General features: G+C 43.4%; 1 protein-coding gene across 2 annotated transcripts in view; it reads right to left on the minus strand.

Annotated features, from left to right (window-relative positions):
* The window catches only part of HAS2 (hyaluronan synthase 2), a 49,129-nt gene extending 25,736 nt beyond the window's left edge, over positions 1-23,393 (minus strand). For both annotated transcript variants that reach the window (XM_042461572.1, XM_042461571.1), the window contains exon 1: positions 22,753-23,393. The gene's annotated coding sequence lies outside the window, so the exon portion shown is untranslated. The remainder of the gene's footprint in view (positions 1-22,752) is intronic.
* Between the last annotated feature and the right edge of the window lie 692 nt (positions 23,394-24,085).

Consider the following 24,085-nt stretch of genomic DNA (forward strand, 5'->3'; position numbering starts at 1 on the left):
CCTATTTCCCTTGGATATTAGCAACATGCCAAATTAATCATGTCTTGACCAAAAAAGTTAGAGTTCTATCTTGAAGGGAAACATAATTCAAAAGAGGCTCCTAAAAGAAGATATTGTGCTATCTTGAAACATGTTAAGATTTGTCAATGCACTTAATTTTGCACTTACACTTTTTTTGATGCATCTATGAAATAAATGCTATGGACTATGACTCTGGCGACTAGGGTTCAAATCCCCACTCAGCCATGTAAACCCACCAGGTGACCTTGGCCAAGTCATGCCCTGTCAGCCTCAGAGGATGGCAAATGGGGAAAAAACCCTTCTTTAGAAACCTGCAAGGAAAAACCCCCTGATAGGTTCATCTTAATGTCACTATGAGTCAGAAATGACTAGAAGACACACACCAACAACCACAAATTTATAGCATCACAATCAATTCAAATATCAGCTATACATTTAAAAATATTGTTTATGCATCCAAAGAAAAGGGGCATGTGAAGTTACCAAGTCAATAGTTATACTCTCTCAGCCTCAGAGGAAGGCAAGGGCAAACTCTGTGAGCATATTCTGGCAAGAAAACCCTGTGATAGGTTTGTCTTAGGGTTTGCCTTAATCCAGAAATTTCATGAAGGCACATAAAAACAATGTAGCTACACCTCTGCACAATTATGTATGTATAGTTTTTTGTGACTTTTTCAGGCTATGTGGTCATTATTCTAGAAGAGTTTCTTCCTGACATTTCGCCAGCATCTGTGGCTGCCAGCCACAGATGCTGGTGAAATGCCAGGAAGAAACTCTTCTAGAACATGACCACATAGCCTGAAAATCCCACAAAAAACTATGGATGCCAGCCATGAAAGCCTTCGACTTCAAATATGTATTTATACATACAACAGGGGGCCATTACAAGCCCATGTTCCAATTATATGTATCTAAAATGCTTTATAGGTCTCAGCAGAAATGGCACTGTACCTCATGCTAGATTTTCCAACTAATCAGCCTTAAACTGCATTGTTTTCTTGGGTCAACATAGCCTGAGTCATTTAGTGTGCAGTTGCTGGACAATTGAAAATAGTTGCCGAGAAGACTCTAGTAAACCAAACTTCTCGATGCTGTTTGATTTCTTTGGGGCAGATATATGTTCAAAAAATCCATGTGACAAACACATTTTCCATCTCACAAACCAAAAACCAAAATTTCAGGGGGGGGGGGGGGGTAATGACAGTGCTTTAGTTCATTGTTAGAGCACTGCCTGTTCTTGCAGTCTGTGTTGTGACCTGCTCTGCTTCCCAACTATCTCCACATAATAATGATCCTACTGAAGATAATCTGGAGCCAGGACTGTAAATTCAGAAAACTTCAACCCCACCCCCCTTCAGTCCCTGTTAGGAGGTTTCAGAATGTGAAACCATAGCTGGAACGTAATTAGTGACAAGTAATGCAATTACCTGTTACGGCTTGAAACCTGTTGGTTACATCTGATGGCATAGCCTCTGGTTACACTAACAGATTTGCAAGAAGAGGTATCTAGTCTCTCCTTCTGTGAAGCCCTTGCTCCAAGTGTGCAACAGCAGCCAGGAAATTTCCAGCTGGAATATCATCTCCTAACTACTGACACAGGCCCACCAGAGTCATTTGGCTGCCTTTGACCACAGAGGGAAGACAGATAAGCATTATATTGAGGACAGAAGCTACTCCTTCTCCCAGTGCTCAAGGCCTACCAGAACCTACCCTCTCACAATCAATCAGTAACTGGGAGGGACATATCTTTGCCCAAGAAGCCACTCATTATACTTAGGGATGAAGCAACTGATATCCATTGGAGAACCTCTGCTGAACAAACAGGGTGGAGAATAACTGCATAATATGCACTTTCATATCCTCCCAATATTTTACAAATTAAAACTTGGACATATATGGCTAAGCCACATCAGCAATGGTAAACATTATTAATGAGCAAGAATAGACAAATAGGATATGCTGCAGCAGTTTCCTTTTGTCTCAGCCTACAGGGAAGGTCAAACTCCTGTTCTCTTCCCTTCTCTGATCTCCACTCCTCTCTGCTGAGTGCAAGCCACTTTGCTGCTTTGAACTCAGTTTGCAGCAACTGAAAGATGAGGATGAAAAAGGAAAGTGGAAAAATGAGTGTGAAACATGCATTTTAAAAGCTGATGAAAAAGTGGGACAGTGGAGGATTAATCAGGACTGCCCCTGCCAAACTGGAAAATTTGGACAATCTGATACACTTCTATAGATATGGATTTAGTTCCTTTATTTCACAATTTATCACTACACCTTCATTTTCCATTGCTTGGTTAATTATTTATGTAAAGAAGAAAGACTTATAATCAATCTCCATAAGAGATAAGCTGAGACAGTGTAGCTATTGTATATGTGTGGAATTCCATAGATCAAAACTCACTGTACCAACAAACTCATAAAATGATTTCATAATGATAAAACACAATTTTTTCAGCATTAATATTCCCTGTTTCTAGTCCATAAAATAGATATAATAATCACCTCATGGGCTTATTAGTGAAATATATAGAATCATAGAATAATAGAGTTGGAAGAGACCACAAGGGCCATCCAGTCCAACCCCATTCTGCCATGCAGGAACTTCCAATCAAAGTATACCCAACAGATGGCCATCCAGCATATGTTTAAAGACCTCCAAGGAACGAGACTCCACTACACTCCGAGGGAGTGTTCCACTGTCGAACAGCCCTTACTGTCAGGAAGTTCTTCCTAATGTTGAGGTAGAATCTCTTTTCCTGGAGCTTGCATCCATTGCTCTTGGTCCTAGTCTCTGGAGCAGCAGAAAACAAGCTGGCTCCCTCCTCAATATGACATCCCTTCAAATATTTAAACAGGCTATTATATCACCTCTTAACCTTCTCTTCTCCAGGCTAAACATCCCCAGCTCCCTAAGTCGTTCCTCATAGAGCATGGTTTCCAGACCCTTCACCATTTTTGTCGCTCTCCTTTGGACATGCTCCAGTTTCTCCACATCCTTTTTGAATTGTGGTGCCCAGAACTGGACACAATATTTCAGGAGGGGCCTGACCAGAGCAGAATATACTGGCACTATTGCTTCCCTTGATCTAGATACTATACTTTTATTGATGCAGTCTAAAATTGCATTGGCCTTTTTAGCTGCACTGTTGACTTATGTTCAATTTGTGGTCTACTTGGACTCCCAGATCCCTTTCACACGTAGTCTCGTTCAGCCAGGTGTCCCCCATCCTATATCTGTACATTTCATTTTTCCACCCTAAGTGCAGTACCTTACATTTCTCTGTGTTGAAATTCATTTTAACTTTGGCCCAGCTTTCTAATCTATTAAGGTCATTTTGAATTTTGATCTTCTCCTCTGAGGTATTAGCTACTCCTCCTAATTTGGTGTCATCTGCAAATCTGATATGTGTGCCCCCAATTCTGTCATCCAAGTTATTGATAAAGATGTTGAACAGCACTGGGCCCAGGACAGAGCCCTGTGGGACACCACTGGTCACTTTTCTCCAGGATGAAAAGGAGCCATAGTTGAGCACCCTTTGGGTTCAGCCAGTCAACTAATTACAAATCCATGTAACAGTTACTTTGTCTAGCCCACATTTTACTAGCTTGTAATATGATTTGAAAAACTGAGAAGCATCAGGTAGATGTTACATGAGATCCTAGCAAAGCAATAGAAACCGTCAGAATGCTAGTTCTTCATATTTTCTTCTGCACAGTCAGCTCCAGCTTCAGGCCTGAACTTGCTGGAAAAAGTTTGACATGCAAAGCAACTTCATCAGTCATGTTATTCCATGTTGCTTATGTTATTCTTAGAAAGTCTTTTGTTTTTTTAAGGGCAGACTATATATATATAGTCTGAGACCTTGCATAATTTGAAATAGAATCTGGCAACTTGTGGCGTTCTTAACTTGTCTGTCTCTGGAGTCTCCGTAATGCTAAACTCCACATTATTCATGATCTAACAAAAATGCAAGATCTAACAAGTGAATGAGATAGGCTACCACACAGTAATGAGCACTGTGTATGTGTGTGTGCATACATACAAAAGTCTTAGAAAATATGTATCCTTGCAGAATAGACACTCTGGTATATACCAGAATTTAGAACTGCAGATTTAGTTGAAATAACACAGCCATACATTTTAGGATAAGCTGAGCATGGGACTTGTACACAAACAATAGGGAGACGTAAATATATTCCTGAACAGAAATTACTGATGGTCATTGCCATGATGAATATACTTTGCTACCTGGAGCAGAACAGCTAATAGTTCCCCCAACACAACTGTGAAAGAGCATATCAGTGGTGACTGCTTCATATTTTAGTTTCCAGTGGTGAATCTGCTCCATAGCTATTTAAGGTACACAACCAGTTGGGATGGGGTTCTGCCCTATTGGCATCTCCTTCAAGTTCATAATAAAACCTGGAATGGATTCACTGCCCTATTGACATGGAAGTCATCAGCCACCACTGGGCCTAGCAGTCAAGACTGGCCACATTTAATGAGACACCTGAGGCAGGAAATCCAACAAGACTCTCACCATAGGTATGAAAATACAGTCATAAATGCATTACCTTATTTTGCCTAAGTTCAAAGTGTAAAAGTAGGCTGCATCTACCTTTTAGTCTGCTAAAGAAAGACCATGACAGCTAAAGCAGTATAAAACTGCATTAATTTTGCAATGTGGTAGCTGCTGTAGTTGGTACTCAATTAACTCAGGTGGGGGAGAGAAGAATCATCCCTGCCCAGTAAGCTCTGGCTAAAGTAAACTGCTGCAGCCTTTGGTAGCATGCATGTTTTTCCTCATTAATAACTACAGTGCTCCCTCGGGTTACGAAATTAATTCGTTCCGCCGCCGCTTTCGTAACCCGAAAAGCATTCGCAAGCCGAAATGCCATAGGCGCTAATGGGGAAAAGCCGCGATTTCGTGCGAAAAAGCGCCGAAAAGCACCAAAATTTTCTTCGTAACCCGAAATAACCTTCGTAACCCGGAACAGTTATTTCCTATGGGATTTTTTCGTATCCCGGAAATTTCGTAACGTGGGTATTTCGTATCCCGAGGTACCACTGTATTTGCCAGCCCAATGACACTGATGTTGTTTGGCCACATGTGTCCAGGTTTTCTTTTGTGAAATGTTGCAGAACATGCACTTGTTCTATTTTCTATTGTTTACTTTTTGTATTATGTTTTACATGTTGGCTGTACCATAATTTGATGGTCTGTGTACATAATACAAAAATATGGTAGGGCCATCTTTATTGGTACTAGTGGCATAGCCAGATTATTATTATTATTATTATTATTATTATTATTATTATTATTTATAGCCTGCCCAGTCACAAGCAATCTAGACGGGTTACAACAATAAAAATATAGAGAATAAAATAAAATACAAAAAATAAATAAAATACAATAAAATAAAAGAGAGCGACGTTAGTTACAGTAAATTCACAGTTAGGCCTGATGGAAATCAGGCCTGTCTTTTTCACTCCCTCCCAGGTCTGATGATAACAGTTGGGATGGAGGGAGGGCTCTTGAGGCAAGAATATAATTTCATTAATTTTAACTTAATTCTTCTTATTAATTTAAGAGAAGAATTGGTGGACAGAGTGACGTAAGTCACAGTAAACGGGGAGAGGAACTAGGCAGGGAAGGCCTGCCGGAAGAGATCTGTCTTAAGAGCCTTCTTAAAAGGCTGTAGGAGTAGAAATGTCGTGGATCTCCTTCGGCAGGTCATTCCATAGCTTCAGAGCAGCGATGGAAAAGGCCCTCTGGGTGACTATAGTTAGCCTAGATTTTATTGGCTGAAGTAGATTCTTCCCCAAGGACCTTAGAGTGCAGGACAGACAGTATGGAAGTAGGCATTCCCTTAAGTATTCTGGACCCAAGCCATGTAGGGCTTTAAAGGTAATCACCTGTTGGTGATTACTGTACCTTTAAAGCCCTACATGGCTTGGGTCCAGAATTGTACCTTGCCTGGAAACTAATTGTCAGCCAGTGAAGGGATTTCAAAACCGGTGTTATGTGATCGTTACAACAAGAACCTGTAATTAACCTGGCTGCCATATTTTGTACAAGTTGAAGTTTCTGAACTTGGCACAAGGGTAGCCCCATGTAGAGTGCATTACAGAAGTCCAATCAAGAGGTGACCAGCGCATGTACAACTCTTTCAAGGTCTCCCTGCTCCAGGAAGGGGCGCAGCTGGCGTATCAGCCGAAGCTGATAACAAGTGCTCCTGACTGTCGCATCCACCTGAGCTGTCAGGTGAAGCGACAAGTCAAGGAGCACCCCCAAGCTGCGGACAGAGTCTTTCAGGGGAAGTGTGACCCCATCCAGAACTGGCTGACATAATGCCATACTTGGGCTTGGGTTTCCTATAACAAGCACCTCCATCTTACCTGGATTCAGCTTGAGTTGGTTTTCCCTCATCCAGTCCATTACCGCCCCAAGACAGGCATTCAGAGGAGAGATGCCATCCTTAGTCACTGCATGGGTCTGAGACATAGAGAAATATATTTGGGTGTCATCAGCGTCCTGATAACACCCTGCCCCATGTCTCCAGATTATCTCACCCAGCGGCTTCATATAAATGCTAAACAACATAGGAGACAGGATGGCGCCCTGGGGGATGCCAGATTTTAGCTCTCTTTTAGAAGAGCAACTGTCTCCCAGCGACACCATCTGGAATCTGCCTGAAAGGTAGGACCGGAACCACTGTAGAACAGTGCCTCCAATACCTAACTCTCTCAGGCGTTCCAGAAGGATACCATGGTCAATGGTACTGAAGGCTGCTGAGAGATCTAAGAGCACCAGCAGGGTCACACTTCCCCTGTAGATGCCCAGACGGAGATCATCGACTAAGGCGACCAAAGCCATCTCAACTCCGTATCCCGCCCTGAAACCTGTTTGAAATGGGTCCAGATAATCGGCTTCATCCAAGACTGCCTGTAGTTGATTGGCGACCGCCCTCTCAATCACCTTGCTCAAGAATGGCAACAACAAGACTGGCCTATAATTATTTCTATCCAGAGGGTAGTTCTAGATTAGTTTTCATTTCTCTCTCTCTCTCTCTCTCTCCTCTCCTTTTCTGATTATCCTTATTTTACTTGCATTTATCAGTGCCTGTAAGTATGCTGATAATATTCAACAGAGGCATCTGTTGGCCTCATCTGATTTTGGAACTACACCCTCTGAAGTCATACATGTTTGAAGAGCATCCCTTTGAAAGTCTGGGAAAAGAGTTGCTACTTAAGTATGACCATACAGTTCACATCAGTCCATTTACATTGCTGCCTGAAAACATACAGCTTTCTGGGGGAAGGAAGAGTTTATCTTTTTTTTATTTAGAAACAAACAACAACAAAAACCAACCTGCCCACTCATGAAGAAAAATAATCACAAGGAAGGGAATTATAAAAGGGGAGGAAATTTTCAGAGAACTTAAGGTATGTTATAAGGGGATGTAAACTTTTGCAAATGTATGGCTGTGTATATGAGTGGGAAGGGGGGACTTATTCCCAATTCTGTAATGGAGAAAATATTGAAGACCTCTAAATATATGTCTGGCAAGATCAACAGGATCACACCCTACATTTTTTGCCAAGTGTTTGAAGTGTTAAGGCTGTTCTTCACACATACAAATTTGTGTCTGGGATTCTCGGTAGACAAGCAACTGAATCTATAAACTGGCTGCAGTGAAAAGTAGTGGGCTTGATGGAAAGTGATAATTAAAGTTTTCTTTAGATATTATGGGATCCGCAATAGTTCATTTTCACATTATAATCCTGGCAGAATTTGGGCAGGTTCAACCACCTCTTCTTATCATTTTAAAACTGATGATTATCAGAGCTTAGAAAATTTATTTCTGGGGACTAAAGCTCCTCAAATCCCCCCACTTAACATTGCCATGTTATCTGGAGGATGAACTTTTCAAAGCTCTCATTAAGAACAGACTTCCAAACTAGGTTTGCCAGACCAGAATTGTCCCAGGCATATAGGTTTCTAGGGCAAAACCTGAGACCTAGAGACAGCCCCTGACAATGTCATTAAGCATTGTGCATTTAGTATCAACTACAATTGCGCAAAGAGAACCAGCATGGCATAGTGGTCTTAGTGTTAGACTATGACTCTGGAGACCAGGGTTTGAACCCCAGCTTGGAAATGAAACCCACTGGATGACTTTGGGCAAGTCACGCTCTCTCAGCCTCAGGGGAAAGCAATGGCAAACCTCTTCTGACGAAGACATGCCAAGAAAATCCCATGATAGGTTTGCCTTAGGTGCACCATAAGTGAGAAACGACTTGAAGACACACAACTACAAAAATAGTTGCTCACAGCTTGTCATTCAAACACTTGCAAAGAACATGTTTTCCAGTCTGGAATGTAAGATGGAGATCTCAGCTAAAGAAGCTGGATAAGGAACATTTAATCTAGCCTACTTGCTTATAGTCAGAATGTAGATGCAGCGTAGAGTGGAGGGTGAGCCTTGGTGCTACAACTGGGAGGAAAGGGAGAAGCTAACTAAGAGCCTTTACAGACTGGCCAGAAAGGCTGGCCTGGGGGCAGAGTTGGGGCACAGCATCCTGACAACACACACCTGACACTGTGCACCATGGCTACGGCACCCTTTCAAGGGTGCAAAAAGGAGCCACTTTTAGTGGCTCCTTTTTGCACTCTCAAAAGGCCAGAGTTGTCACAGCCCCGATCCAGTGCGAAAAGGGGTGGCTGCAGGCTGCCTCTTTGGGTGCAGTCTGTAGAGTCCCTAAGTCAATCTCCTGAAGAGTCTTTGTAAATTGCAGGAATAAATCAATGGAGGCTTGGAAACTGAGGGAAGCTTCTGCTCTCCTGGCTGAGATCGAGATTGCACACAGCCCTTTCCTCTTGCCTGCAGCTGAATTCTCCAAAACTGGATAATTTGCATCCTCATTTCCCACCTGCAGATGACTCATGAAAACTGGAGACTTAGTGCCTGGCCCTGAGTTCTGTCAACTCTAGTCCAAAAAGAGTTCTAGCAGTGGTGACTAATAATCCCCATGTCAGTGGGGTAGTAAATCTGGTCTGAGTTTTAGTCCAGATTACAAAGGATCTGTCTTCTGTATTGGAGATAATGTTCTGCACCTTGAAGACCTTCTGGAAAATTCAAACTAAAGGAAATGATTCAAATTCCTCCTAACCGCTAGCTTCACTCCAGTGCAATAAGCTATCTACATGGGAGACTTTGCAGTAGGATCCTACCCATGTTCTACCAAGCTCAGGAAGCAACATAAAGCACAGCATAGAAAGTATAGAACAATGAGATTTTCAAGAGAGGCGCTTCTTTCATTCCCACCACTTCATATGCCCATTTGGTGGGAACACAGAAGGCTTTCTCCATGGCTGCTCCCAGACTCTGGAATTCCCTTCTAAGGAGGCATGGCACGGCATGGCTCCTTCTTCACTGTCTTCTCGGAGGTAGGTGAGATCTTTGGTTTTATTCCAGTCCAGTAGGCTTTTTGGAATCACCAACAAAGAGCTTTGGGGGATTCTGTACTGCTTTTACTCTTGGGTTTAAATCAATGTTTCCAATGGTTGTGACTGTGTTGTTAATTTAAAGCTGTTTGAATCACAATTTTGGGTGTGGTTTTGACTGTATGTGTTTATTTGTAATCTTTCTATTTTGTAGATTCCTTGAGTCCTAGTTCCCTAGTTTGAGGGAAAGGTGGGGGATAAATAAAGAAATGGATGGACATAAGGACAGACAGGCAGAGAGAAGGAAGGTTGCAACAGCTGAAATCCACCCATGCTTTCCCATTTCAGATTGCTTGTTACAACTATTTTCCTCTTCTCTCTTCTGGCCAAAGAGTCCCATTGGGAGGAAAAAGATAAAACATGCCTTTGGGATAGTGGTAGTGAACATGTTCAAAAGAAAGACTGAATCCACTACTGCCTTCCCCAAATATTTTCCTTTAAATCACTCGATTAGCTCACTGTTTTATACAGTTTTGGCAGCAGACTTGATTCTGCACACACATTTGTCACCATCATGTCTAGTTTGGCCCTAGGAAATCTCTATAACTCTGGAAAAATTTTCCTTCTGCAAGTATTTACATGGCTGCGAGACTATATACTACTGGTGTTAATACCACATTATGGAGAGTAGTTGTTTGTGTAAATGAGAATCTGGGGAGAAAATCACTATGTCTTCAGACTTTATCTGGCCTATGGTCACCTCAAGAGGCTTTTGAACAATAAGAGATGGTTATATAGCAGATAGTGTTGGCAGGTTTTCAAAACAGCAATAAGGGAGAGTCAAAATTCATGATACACAAAGTTAACCATCAGGAAGCAGCTATTAACAAATTTGTGTTTTACCTACATAACAAATGAAAGTACAAGCAGCCCTCTGAATCCACAGATTCTACCATCCACGTCTTGAAAATATATGGCAATTTTTAAAATCCAAAAAGCAAACCTTGCTTTTGCCATTTTATATAAGGGATACCATTTTACTATGCTATTGTATATAATGAGACTTAAGTATCCACTGATTTTGCTATTCATGGGGACTCCTGGAACCAAACTCCATTGATACCAAGCATCCACTGTATTAATGCCCATTAATTTAACTGTGCAAGGTTTTGTAATTCTAAAATTGTCCACATATCTTAATGTCTACACATGATACACATATTTCTGTCCTGCAGATTCAATCCTGTGACCTCCCTGACTGAGTCTATCCATCTGGTGTGTGGTCTTCCTCTCTTTCTGTACCCTTCTATCTTCCCTAGCAGTAGCATTATCGTTTTTTCTAGTAAGTCATGCTTTCTCATGATGTAGTCAAAGTACAACAACCTCAGTTTCGTCATCTTTGCTTCCAGGGAGAATTCAGAACCCATCTGTTTGTCTTTCTTGCTCTCCAAGGTATCCACAGCACTGTTCTCCAGCACCACATCTCAAATGAGATAATTTTCTTTCTGTCAGCTTTTTTCACTGCCCAGCTCTCACGCCCAAACATGGTAATGGGGAATATAATTCAGAGATATAGAATCATAGAGTTTGAAGAGACAAGAAGGGCCATCCAGTCCAACCTCATTCTGCCATGCAGGAACACACAATCAAAGCACCCCTGACACATGGCCATCCAGCCTCTGTTTAAAAACCTTCAAAGAAGGAGACTCTGAGGGAGTGTGTTCCACTGTCAAACAGCTCTTACTGTCAGGAAGTTCTTCCTAATGTTGAATATCTTTTCCTGCAGTTTAAATCCATTGCTCTGTGTCCTATTCTTTGAAACAGCAGAAACAAGCTTGCTCCATCTTCAATATGACACCTCGTCAAATATTTAAACAGGGCTATATATGCACACACTTTTGACTGTGCTTGTGCCCAGAGATTCATCCTGCCTGACCCTCAGGACTGGAAAAGAGAGCCTCAGCCCTGAGATCTGGGAATCCTGGATATGTCCAAGATGCAACAATATAGAATTAATATTCATATTGCCTGTGCAACACCTGTCAGTGGAGCTGTTGTAAGCAATGGAAGGGAAATTTGGGGTGAGGGGAGCACTATTGATGGTGGTGGTGGTAAATAGGTAACCCAACTCCAAGACCTTCTACTTTATCTTATCTAGCCAGCAGAATAATAGATTAACTGGTGACCCTCATTTGTTCCCTCCACTCTACTTAAGACTCTTCTGTTACAAGGGAGTAAGTCCCATTGAACTAAATGGCCTCCGAAGAGGATTGTAGCTGCTCTCTCGTGTTTCCTCTTTTGGTATTTCTGGTGTGCCTCTTAAACCAGGGACTCGCACATCTCTCCATAGAATGAGATAGTATGCTGCAGATAAATGTCTCCCTAGTAGTAAGATGTACTTTGGATAGATGCTATACAAGAAACACCAGAACAGAACACACACAAGGAAAAGGGTAACCAAATACAACACAATTTCCAAACTTTTCCTTAAGTTTAGCCCTAGTTCCTTTGTTGTCAGTGCTGTGCTGTTAGCATGAAGGCATGTTTTTTAAATCTTGCAAAGCATAGTAAATGTTGTTGGATCTACACATGAGAGCAATGAAGAAGGAGGGGCATTCAAAATGTGTGTGAGCTAAAGAGTAATTAGTTTGAGCCAAATGGTCATGTGAAAAAGGCCCTGGGTGTAGCCGATTAAGCCCATAGTCTCAAATGAATCAAACCAAGCTGACAGATGTAATTTTGGCTGCCTTGAACTCAGTGGGAGCTTTGCCACTTACTTAAAGCAGAGCAGCAGTCTGTGGGAATTTTTTGACTTCAAGTCATTTTTCCATCAAGTACTTTGAAGGCTGGGATTTGATATGTGCATTGATTTAGCCAAACCCTGTAGACTTTTCAGCTATGTGATAATTAAGACATATCTTCTGCTGGTAGCTATTGTGTTGTACCCATCCTGTAGGATGTGTAACGTAAAAGCCAGACATAATATTTTGTCAGGGAAACGGGTTTTTTAAATAGCTAATACAAAATAATGTTTAAAAGCATCCTTATGACCTTCCATTTGCTTATACTCTATTTTAACCCAATGTCGGATGTTAACATGAACTCAGAAATTGATTATGGGAAGGCAATGGCAAACCTCCTCTGAACAAACCTTGCCAAGAAAACTCTATGATAGGTTTGCCTTGGGGTAGCCATAAGTTGGAAACGACTTGAAGGCACACAACATACACACAGAAATTGATTAAGACCTTCAAGTGTTACTTTTTGTTTTACCATTTTGGAATCTTCCACTAATATGATTGGAGGATTTGGTCCAAAAGGCAACTTTTCCAAGATTAGTACAGCTAAATTGTCACTGGATTATCAATTCCTACCATCCCCAGTCAGCCTGGTCAATTGTGCAGCTACATATCCCCCAACTTTCCCAAATAATCTTTCATCATCCCACTTTTTCAGCTGCTTTTAAAATGTTCCAGTTCTTCTCTCCTCCTCCCTACATTCTCCATCTGTCTTCAGCCTATTTCAGTTGCTGCAGTCTGAGCTCAAAGTGCAAATGCAGTTTGCATTCAAGTTAATTCAGGTGAGGGTAGTAGAAGGGGGTAGAATCTTACTTTTCCCAGTAGGATCAGGCAAAAGCAAACTACTGTATCATTTCCTAGCTTGTGTGTTCTTTATCATTATTAACTTTTTACCATCATCACCACACTCCGACTGTGCTTGACCACATGTGTTCCAGATGCTTTTCTAAAATGTTGGAGGTATGTATATCCCCATTACTGAACCAATTGCACTGGCTTCCCATTGTTTCCAAAGTTGTTGCCATGCTGCAGATTTAAGCCATTTGACACCACTTTAACTGTCATGGCTCCATCTTAGAGAATCCCGGGATCTGTAGTTTGTTGTGGCACTACAGCACTCTGGCAGAGAAGGCTAAATGAAAACTACAAATCCCAGAATTCCATAGCATTGAGTCATGACAGTTAAAGTCATGGCAAAATGCATTAATTGTGCAGTTTAGATGCAGCACAAGATCTGGTAAATTCTTGGCAAAGGAATGGAATGGAACTTCCCCAACATTTTCATTAGCCAATTTCAACGACAATTCCAAGCATGGAGAGAACCATATGATACCTGTTTGACATCTTTGACACTGGAGAACAGGGGAATCAGTAGAGATGTGTCCAGCTATTTTCCTGTAGTTTGATATACTGCAACAGACATTCACAGAGAACTCCAAGGGTCCTGGAGGTCCTTCGCTCTAAGATCTTGCAGTGAATCTAGATACAGGAACTACAGCTGGACACATCTCCACTGATCACCCCACTCTCCAGTATCATAGAAATGGTTGTGTTGGGTGCACTTAAAAGGTGGGCTTAGGGGAAGTTTTCATTGCTATGTAGTTGATAAAGTATTCTGACCTCTTTGTAGGAATCCCAAAAATGGGTTATGATAACATACCACAGATCTAACACTCTTGTAATTCCCTAACTTGATGCCAGCCTTAACATGTGAATCTAGGAGAATATGTAAAAATATTGTCAACCTTTCTTATTCTCATGAAGAAATGTTTTTTCAACACATTGAAACACCTCACTAAAAAAAAGTCCAACTGCTATAAGATTTATTTATTTATTGTATTTGGGTACTTATTTTGCAAACATTGCACAATTTTTAATAGAAAAAAATTTGCATTTATGCGAAAATATTGCATGCCCAGCTCGAGTGGGCTCTGCTACAAAGAAATATCTTTTTGCTGAAAACAATGCTTTTTTGACATCACCTCCCCATTATACACGTTTGCATAAACAAAACAAAAAAACCCAAAAAATGCTGGAAATCGTTATTTTAAAAATATGCAAAGACTTACACAATCTTGCAAGTCGTGAGAAAACTTTCAGAAACTTTTTTGTTCTGGCATGTGAGAATAAAACATCCCCAGAGACACTGTAACTGGGCAGCTGGCATTTGCTGTGTGATATCCAGAGTCTGATACTTAACCACCAGTACTGGATTGCTGCTGCTGCTGCTGCTGCTGCTGCTGCTGGGCACTGTTCCAGCCCCCAATCTGCTTGTTACAAATTTGATAAGCCCACAAAAGGAAAAGCCCAATCGCTGGAACAGGTCCAAGCAGCAAGGAAATAGCACTGGAGGTCAAAAATAGACTCAGTCAGGGAATTCCTTATTCACGAGACTAGCTAATTCAGGGCATGAATGCCAACAAACTGGCAGCCTGAAGATTCAATATTGGTTGTATTCAGACCAGCATACCTTCTAACATTTCATAGGTCAAAAATGGAACATGTGCGGCCAAGGTACATGGTGATGGGGAATGCAATTGGCTTGGATGATTCTGACTTTAGTGCTCAGCTGTTTATCTTCACAACTAGGTAAAGTAAGGTACCTCATTCTTTTACTCCTCTCTTACTCCCATTTTCTATTCCTCCCTAAAAATGAGTTCAGATTCTATATGCACAGGGAATGCAGAATCTTCATTAACCCTCTGGGATGGTGTTGTCTGTCCCCCACTCATGTTTTCCTTAACTCATACCAATCTTGGGATTATTTTAGGCTTGTTGCTATTTTGAGCTAGATCAGGATCCACACTTGGGAAACAGAAGATATGACTATCAGTGGCTGCTACTCAGTATGTCTATTGATTACCTCCAGTGTCAGAGGAAGTATGGTTCCAAATATCAGTTGCTGGGGGACACAGATGGAATGATGCTATTTCAATAATGTCCTGCTCATGGGCTTCCATAAGGGGCATTTGATTGGAAGCTGTGGAACAGAACACTGGAATAAATCTGACCCAGCAGGACTCATCTTACATATTTAGTGAGTTCACTATTTGTACTGTATATAAGACTAGATGCATAAATATTGTAGTCTTCCTGCAACACAATCTGCTCGCTTTACCCATGGAAACATCCTGTGCTGGAGAAGGAGCTTATCCCATTTACAAATAAGCCGGTTTACTTCTTCAAACTTGAATTTAGGATCTGGGATGCCCCTGGATGTTATCTTACCTAAATTGCCACCTATCTAGCCAGGATGCTACTGCCCACATGCATCCCAGGTCGAAGCCCTGCTCAGCCAGCACTTTCTCAAAGTCAGGGAGCTTCTGATTTCAAAAATTGGCTGGCTGAGCAAGGCTTCAAACCGGGATATATCCAGGCGGCGGCACCCAGGCTAGATAGGTGGCGATTTAGTTATGATAACATCTGGGGCATCCCGGATCCTGAATTCAAGCTGGATCCAGTAAACCGGCTTATTTGTTAATGGGATAAACTCTGAAGAATACCCTGAGTTTCAAAGAGCATTTGGAAATATAACATTTTGGACTACAGCTCCCAGAATCCTCTGGAGAATTTTGAGAGTTAGAGTCCAAAAAAAGGTATATTTTTGAACTCTGGCTCTTGTAGATGGTGATGGATGTTCTCACTGACTGTATTTATACTCATGCTGTACATGAATGCCTCCAGATGAAACATTAGCTGATCACTCCCCAAAAATGGCAAACAACCCCATTTCTGGGAAGCTGACACAGAGACTTACTTTGGCAGGAGAGTAAGTAAATCCATCTTTGAAGTACAAATGATTCCCAGCATTCATTCATTATGAACATGAAATCACTGTCAGCATTCCCCCCTCTTCCAGTTTAACAGCCACTGGAAGGGAAACTGAACAGTTATGTTACATCTGTAGGGCTTTAACCACAGCAGCACAGTTGCCTTAGTCTCCTATTCATTTATCACTTCCAGATTGTACATGCCATTGATCTTCGCTGCAGGGTTCAGACACAGCTAACGTCAGGTTTCTGTTTTAAGTGCAAATTAAAGAACAGGAGAGCCCAGCCTTCAATAACAGCCAAAAGCTTTAAAAAAAATCTTTATAAACATGAAACCAGCTGCACATTCACATGTCATAAGAAAGGCCTGTTAGGGGGTCACTGAGTAGCACTGGATTAAAATTTGTGGGCCTCCCTTCCATTTCTTTTGCTCATGTACTGTATCTTTAATAAAGATGTAGCCACACGACACAATTATACCAGTTTGACACCACTTTAACCATCATGGCACCTTCCAATGGAATCCCGGAGTGTGTAGGTTGATAAGTGTCTTAGAACTGACAACTGGTAAGCTTCCATGCTAGCTACACCGTAGGACCACAGTAAGGAATTCAAAGTCCCTCATCAAGCTATAAATCCCAGGATTCTGGACAACAGAGCCATGGAAGTTAAAATGACATTGAAATGCTATAACTGCATAACTCCCCATCTCTGCCACCTCTTTTATCAATCTTGGTTGATAGGAAAATGCATATTAGCTGTCATTTTAGCAACTGCAAGCATGAAGCTGGGACGCTGGTGGTAGTTGCACACTCCAGATGAATTATCAAAGTGAAAAAGTGCAAAACCCAAGTTACAGGTATACTTCAATTAACAAAGTAGATGTGTTCCTGGGCATGACATCTCTAACAGAAAATCTGGTCCCAGAGATAAAAATAACATGGAACAAACAGGTTCCTACACCACAAAAAAGAAAAGCAAATTTCAGTAAACAGTTTTTTAAAAGGGAAAAAAATACCTGAAATCTCAGACTGCCATATTTGGATCCTGTAAGCCAAAGATAAGCAAGAGTGCATTTATTCAGTCGCATGATTTGTTGAACTCAATGAGATTTACTCCTGACTTGTAACGATACATCGCCCCCAAAATGAGAAGAGGATCAAATGGACTTTAAAATGCATTATCTTGGCTGCATGGTACTCCATCATGACATGGATCATGCATCAACAATAAGAGTTTTATCATTTGATGACCTCTGCCACTGATTCCTCCTCCCCTCAGTTGTGCCAGGGAGTGCGCATGTGTAAAAGAAGACCCTGCCACAACTATCAATACTCATCTGAGGAAATAGATTAGGGTCCAAAACACACTGCAGAACAATCCAGTTTGAGACTGCTTTAACTGCCTTGGCTCAGTGCTAAGGAAACCTGGAAATTGTAGTTTATTTTGGCACCAGAGATTTGCAACAGAGGCAGCTAAAATATCTCAAAAACTACAGTTACCAGCATTCCAACTGGATTATTTCTGCAGTGTGTTTTTGGACTGAAGTCTACAAAAACATATGCTGCTTAGGTAAGACATGAAATAAAAATGAGTTAGCATTACTGAGACATTTCAGATGGTGAGCATTAATATTGTTAGGCTTGAGTTTAGGTTGATTTTATGTTGATTATTAATAGATATACTGTAGTTTTATGGGGGAGAGAGTTGGAGAGACTGCAGGGCAGGGGTAGTGTAGTTTATTTTTGTGGTTTGAATATTGGACTACGACTCTAGAGACCAGGGTTTGATTCCCCGCTCAGCCATGAAACCCACTGGGTGACCTTGGGCAAGTCACACTCTCTCAGCCGCATGGGAAAGCAGCGGCCAAACCTCCTCTGAACAAATCTTGCCCAGAAAACCCCAGGATAGGCTCATGGCCTTAGGGTCACCTTAAGTCAGAAATGACTTGAAGGCACACATGGCTGGTTTTCAGTTTCCTATTCAGATTTTATGTGTGGGTGTTTGCATGATTTATGTTTTAAAATCTTTCAATGAGAAAGATTTGGGGGGGGAGGGGGGGCAAAAGAAAGCAAGCAAGCTGAAGATACCACTTCTGGTGCTCTTTTAGTCCAGGGTTAGACCAGATGTCCTACCGCAAAGGAGGACAAAGGCACCAGGAAAAGTAGGACATTCCAGAAAATCTAGAACAGTGGTCCCCAAACTGTGCCCTTTAAGAGATTTTGGACTTCAGCTCCCAGAAGCCTTAGCCATGTTGACCAATAGTCTAGGATTCTGGGAGCTGAAGTCCAAAATCCCTTAAAGAGCACAGTTTGGGGGGCCACTGATCTAAAAGCTAAACAAAGCCCACTCGTATAAATATAAATTCATGCTTCTTAGTCATGCAGCTCAAAATAGAGGACATTTGGAAGTTCCTGCTGGACAACAGATTGAAATGTAGGACATGTCCTGGAAAAGGAGGGCATCTTGTCAGCCTGCCTTAGTTTCCAATGTGGTGCATGATCCCTTTGCATAGTGACAGAACACAGTTATATCTGCCTCTGCCCTCTCTTCCAGGCTCTTCAGTTTCTGCTTTGCTGGGGAAGCCCTTTCAGAAGCTGGGAGCCAATCGGGAGAGGGTGCGGCTCTACGTCAACAAAGGGAGGCGGGCCTTTCTATCAGGATGACCTCATCGCCGGCATCTCCTGCCACGTGGGTTCCAGACCTCTAAGCCTCTCAGGCTGCATTCACACTGAAGCAATAATCCAGTTTGAGCCCGCTTTAACTGCCATGGCTCGATGTTATGGAATTCTGGGAAGTGTCATTCCCCCCCGCCCCGAGATGTTTAGCAGTTCTCTGACAGAGAGTTCTTGTGCAGTCACAAACTACAAATCCCAGCATGGCCATGCAAACCGATTGGGTGACCTTGAGCAAGTCACACTCTCACAGACCTCAGAGGATGGCCAGGGCAAAAACAACAACAAAAAACCTGAAAAAATTGCAAAGAAAACCTCAAGTCACACTCTCTCAGCCTCAGGGGAAGGCAAAGGCAAACCTCCTCTGAAGAAACCTTGGCAAGAAGACCCCACAAAATGGCTGTCTTTGGGTCACCATTAAGTTGGAAACGACTGGAAGGCCCACAAGCACTGACAATTGGATAGATAACAGTAAACCGAGTGGTCCATTTCAGTAAGACGACACATATGTTCACATGGTAGATATAAATAATAATAAATATACAAGAACCAGCATGGTATGATGGTTTGAGCTCCGACCATGACTGGATTCCAGGGTTCGAATCATGGCCCAGCCGTGTAAAGCTACTGGGTAACCCTGGAGAAGTCACACACTCTCAGCCTCAGAGGACTGCAATTGCAACCCTCCCCCCAAAGAAACTTGGCAAGAAAACCCCATGATAGGGTCACCTTGACCTTGGGCAAGTCACTTCTCAGAAGAAAGGACTGGCAACCCTCTCCTGAATGAATCATACCACTAAAACCCAGAGATAAGTTTGCCTTAGGAGCACAGTAAGTCAGGAACAAGTTGAAGGCCCACAACACCACCAATGACCAGGAAGAAAGAATCACACAGAAGGGGAAGAAACAGCAACATATTTAAATTGTTTAAACATGGAACCCCTGAGACCCTCTGCCCCCCCCCTTCACACACACATGTGTGTGCACACAAACACCTGAATAGCACACTTGTACCATTCCCCATAAATTCTACCCAGCTCTAAAACCTTTTCTGCCAAGAAGCCATCTGTGTGTCCTGAGAAGTAAGACCTGTGAGGTCTGGGGTCTTCTTTCCAGGTCCCCACCTGCTGTAAAAGGAGGGACAGCGACACCTTTATGCATATTGCACTTAGATAAAAAAAAATGAAATGTATAGATATAGGATGGAAGACAACTGGCTGAGGGAGACTGCGTGTGAAAGAAATCTAGGAGTCCTTGTAGACCACAAGTTGAACATGAGTCAAAAGAGTGATGCAGCAGCTAAAAAGGCCAATGCTATTCTAGGCTGCATCAGCACAAGTATAGTGTCTAGCTCAAGGGGCATAATATAGTGTGCCTGAGCCATACGAGGGCACACTATATGCTGATTCTTGCTTATGCGGAAGCCGCGCGACAATATAAACAATGGTGTGTGCACCCTCACACCTGTGCCACCACTACATGCACGCACCACCTTGTTTCCTATGGGGCATGAGCATACATAGATTTTCCCTTTTGCGGGGGGGGGGGGGGGTTCCAGAATGGATCCCCTGTGTAAAGAGAGGGCCCACTGTAGTGCCACTCTAGTCTGCCTTGGTCAGGCCTCCCCTGGAATACTGTGTCCAGTTCTGGGCACAACGATTCAAAAAGGATGTTGAGAAACTGGAGCGTGTCCAGAAGAGGGTCACCAAAATGGTGAAGGGTCTGGAAACCATGCCCCACAAGGAGAGACTTAGGGATCTGGTAATGTTTACCCTTAAGAGGTGATATGATAGCTCTGTTTAAGTATTTGAAGGGATGTCATATTGAGGAGGGAGCAAGCTTGTTTTGGGCTGCTCCAGAGAACAGAACCCGGAACAATGGATGCAAGCTGCAGGAAAAGAGATTCCACCTCAACATTAGGAGGAACTTCCTGACAGTAAGGGCTGTTCGACAGTGGAACACACTCCCTCGGAGTGTAGTGGAATCTCCCTCCTTGGAGGTCTTTAAACAGAAGCTGGATGGCGTCAGGGATGCTTTGATTCAGAGTTCCTGCATGGCAGAATGGGGTTGGACTAAATGGATTGATATTGAATCGGTCTGCCAAGGTGCTCTGAGTGCTCCTCATGCTCCTAGCTTCTTCATTTCCGTGAGTCTCAAAGGTGCTCCCAGATCCCGTGGCAGACTGCCCCCCCCACAAAAAAACTTAACACACAGCTAGGTTTTTGAATTGAATGTATCTGGGAATCCGACACCCTTCCTCCGCCCCCTTCCCCTCCCAGCCCCTGAAGTGGCCAAGGAGGGAGGGAGGGAGGGGGCCAAGTCACGTTCAAGGTTTTTACAAGTGCCTTAATAGCTACAGTGTTTGCAGTCCTGTCCTCCTCCTTCCCACCCTCCTCTCCAAAAAAAGCAGCAGCCCAACTTCCCAGATCCTGCCACCGCCTCCTGACGTTTGGAAGCAGATCAGTGCCCTCAACCCTCTAAGGCGCCTTTATGACCTGGGAGCCTCTGTATATACGAGAGAAACGCACACACACATCATTCATACACACACACACACACACACACACACACATATCGTTCAAACATACACACACAGAGGTATCATTCATATATATATATATATATGTGTGTGTGTGTGTGTGTGTCCGTCCAGCATATCGTTGATATACACATACATACATATATCATTCATATATATATATATATATATATATATATATATATATATTGTAATGTTATTACTGTAGGCCTTCAAAGTCACTTCCGATGTAGGGCGACCCTGAGGCGACCCTATCATGGGGTTTACTGGGCGAGTTTCTGGAGGGGGGAGTGGTGGCCCTCGCCATCCTCTGAGGCTGAGAGAGTGTGACTTGCCCAAGGCCACCCGGTGGGCTTCTATGGCCAAGGCTGGATTCGTCATAATCCAACGCTCAAACCAAGTAGGACCCTCCTCCTACTGATCTATGCTCGATTTATACACACACACACACACACACACACACCGATCGAGCATAGATCAGGGAGGCAAAACAATAAGATCCAGGTGGTTTGAGGCTTGAACTATGACTCTGGAGACCAGGGTTGGATTCCCAGCTCAGCCATGGAGGCCCACCTTGGGCGAGTCACACTCTCTCAGCCTCAGAGGATGGCAAGGGCAAACCTCCCCTGAAGAAAATTTGCCAAGGAGACCCTGGGATGGATCTGCCTTAGGATCGCCAGAACACGTTGGAAACAACTTAATAATAAATAAAGAAATCAAACTTTTATTTTCATCCCGCTTTTCTGTGAGGAGGCAATCAAGGCGGCTCACAACACATTAAAATTCAACATTATGTCCCAAATTTCCACCCCTCAAGGAGTCCGGGGGCTTTGCTGGGGGGATGCCTTAGCTGCCTGGGACTGCAGCACTCTAAAGCACTCCCGCTGGGCCATGGCTACAGCAGCTGGGATGCTGGGAGCTGGAGTTCCAAGCATTTCCAAGGCTAGAAAGGGTTGGGGTTGTCAGAGGAGGCCTGGGGCAACAAGTGGCCCAAAAGGGGGGGGGGGGGGCCGGCCTAAAAGTCCCCCCCGGGGGGGGGGGGGGGGGGGGTCTGGGGAGGAGAGCCCCGAAGACAGAGGGGTGGGAAGGCATTCAAGACTGAGATCTCACCATTGGTTTTCCTTTGCCCTTCAGGGCTCCATGGAAATGGGGGGCTTTCCTGACAGCACTCTCCTAGAAACCTAGAAGAATCCTCCCTATATATATTATATATACGTAAAAACTTAAGAGAACCCCCCTCCAAATATGTACATATATATATAGAAACTTAGGAGAACCCGCCTCCATACACACACACACACACACACACACACACACACACACACACACATATATATATATATATATATGCAAGGAGTTTCTCCTAAGAGTGTGTGTGTGTATATATATATGCAAATGTGTGTGTGTGTATATATAAATCTCAGCAAAACTGAAACAAACAAGAAGTCCATCCCGACCTTTCCCTTTCGTTCATTCATTCATTGCTGCCTTGCCTCTCACCTTGCCGCCTTGCTCTCCTGCTGCTCATCCAAGAAGCCCAAGGGATCTCCAATGGGGTGGGGAGGGGAATCCCAGGATCCCTGCCTCCCAGCTTCCGAGGAGAGAAAGGGAGAGATCAAGTGGTCCTCTCCTGGAGCTCTGCTTGGCAAACTCTGGCCAGCGCTGGCCGGAGAAGCATGGAAGAGGACCGCCTTGGAGCCACCTGGGATCGCTCCAATCTCAGTCTTGCAGGCTGCCCAGCTGCCTTGGCCTCCTCCTGCTCCTCCTCCTCCTCTTTCTTGGAGTCAAACCGGGGGCTTCCCTGACCCCAGACCAGAGATTTCGAGCTCAGCTGTGCTCTTCCCACCGGAGGAGTCCTCCAGGCGCCGGGCATCGGAGTTCGAAGAAAGTTGCAGCCCCAGCATCCGTCCAGGAGGGAAGGAAGGAGGGAGGGAATGAAGAAGAAGGAGAAGAAGAAAGCTCTTTCTTTGGTCTGAACTGAATGGAGCTTCTATCTGCAGCGACAGCCTCAGCAGTTGGAGCAACGGTGGCTGGATAATAATTTCCAGACCTCCTTTGCCTTCTTCTTTTATTAGTTTTAAAATTTTTATATATATATCCTTCCTATCTTCCTTTTCTTTTTTTCCCCTTCTTTCCTTCCTTCCTTCCTTTTTTCTTTCTTTCTTTCCACTCCTTTTTTTCTTCCTTCCACTTCTTCTCTCTCCCTCTCTCTCTCTCTCTCTTTCTTTTTTCCTTCTTCCCCTAGCCTGTTGGGTTTTCTCTGCCTCGATGGGGGCTTTTGAACAAGTGAGACTTGGAGGTTGTTTTAATAGGGAGGAGAGGATGAAGGGGGGGGGGGGGAAGGGGGGGGGGAGGAAGGGGGGGGGGGGGGGGAAGGGGGGGGGGGTGAGGGGGGGGATCTCGTGAGAGGGGGGGGGGGAGAGAGAGAGAGAGAGAGAGAGAGAGGCAGAACTGCCCATTCAGTGTAGGCTGAGCTCCAGGACCAGTTCAAACTCGAGTGAATTCAATTAAGTTTAATTGCAAACATTTGGAGAGCAAGGCAACCCACACATGTTACCACCACCTGATTTCCTCTTCATGTAGAGAGGGGAAAGGGCCCTGGGGTGGGGGAGATGCAGGGATTTTGAAATCTCCCCCCCCCCCGCCCCCAATCATAGGGTATATTTGGCTGTTTAAGGATTTTCTAGTTCTTAGTTGCTGTTTGGAAAATCCAAGGGGATTCATGTTCTCTCTGTGTGTGTCTCTAGACTAAGGAAAAGGGGTCTCTGATAGTTCCTTGATTCATCAGACTTGTTTTACACCAGGTTGGCTTTGCTGACTTGATCCCGGGGAG

Source organism: Sceloporus undulatus, chromosome 4 (genome assembly GCF_019175285.1).
Source record: "Sceloporus undulatus isolate JIND9_A2432 ecotype Alabama chromosome 4, SceUnd_v1.1, whole genome shotgun sequence".
In the NCBI taxonomy this organism is placed as follows: Eukaryota; Metazoa; Chordata; class Lepidosauria; order Squamata; family Phrynosomatidae; genus Sceloporus; species Sceloporus undulatus.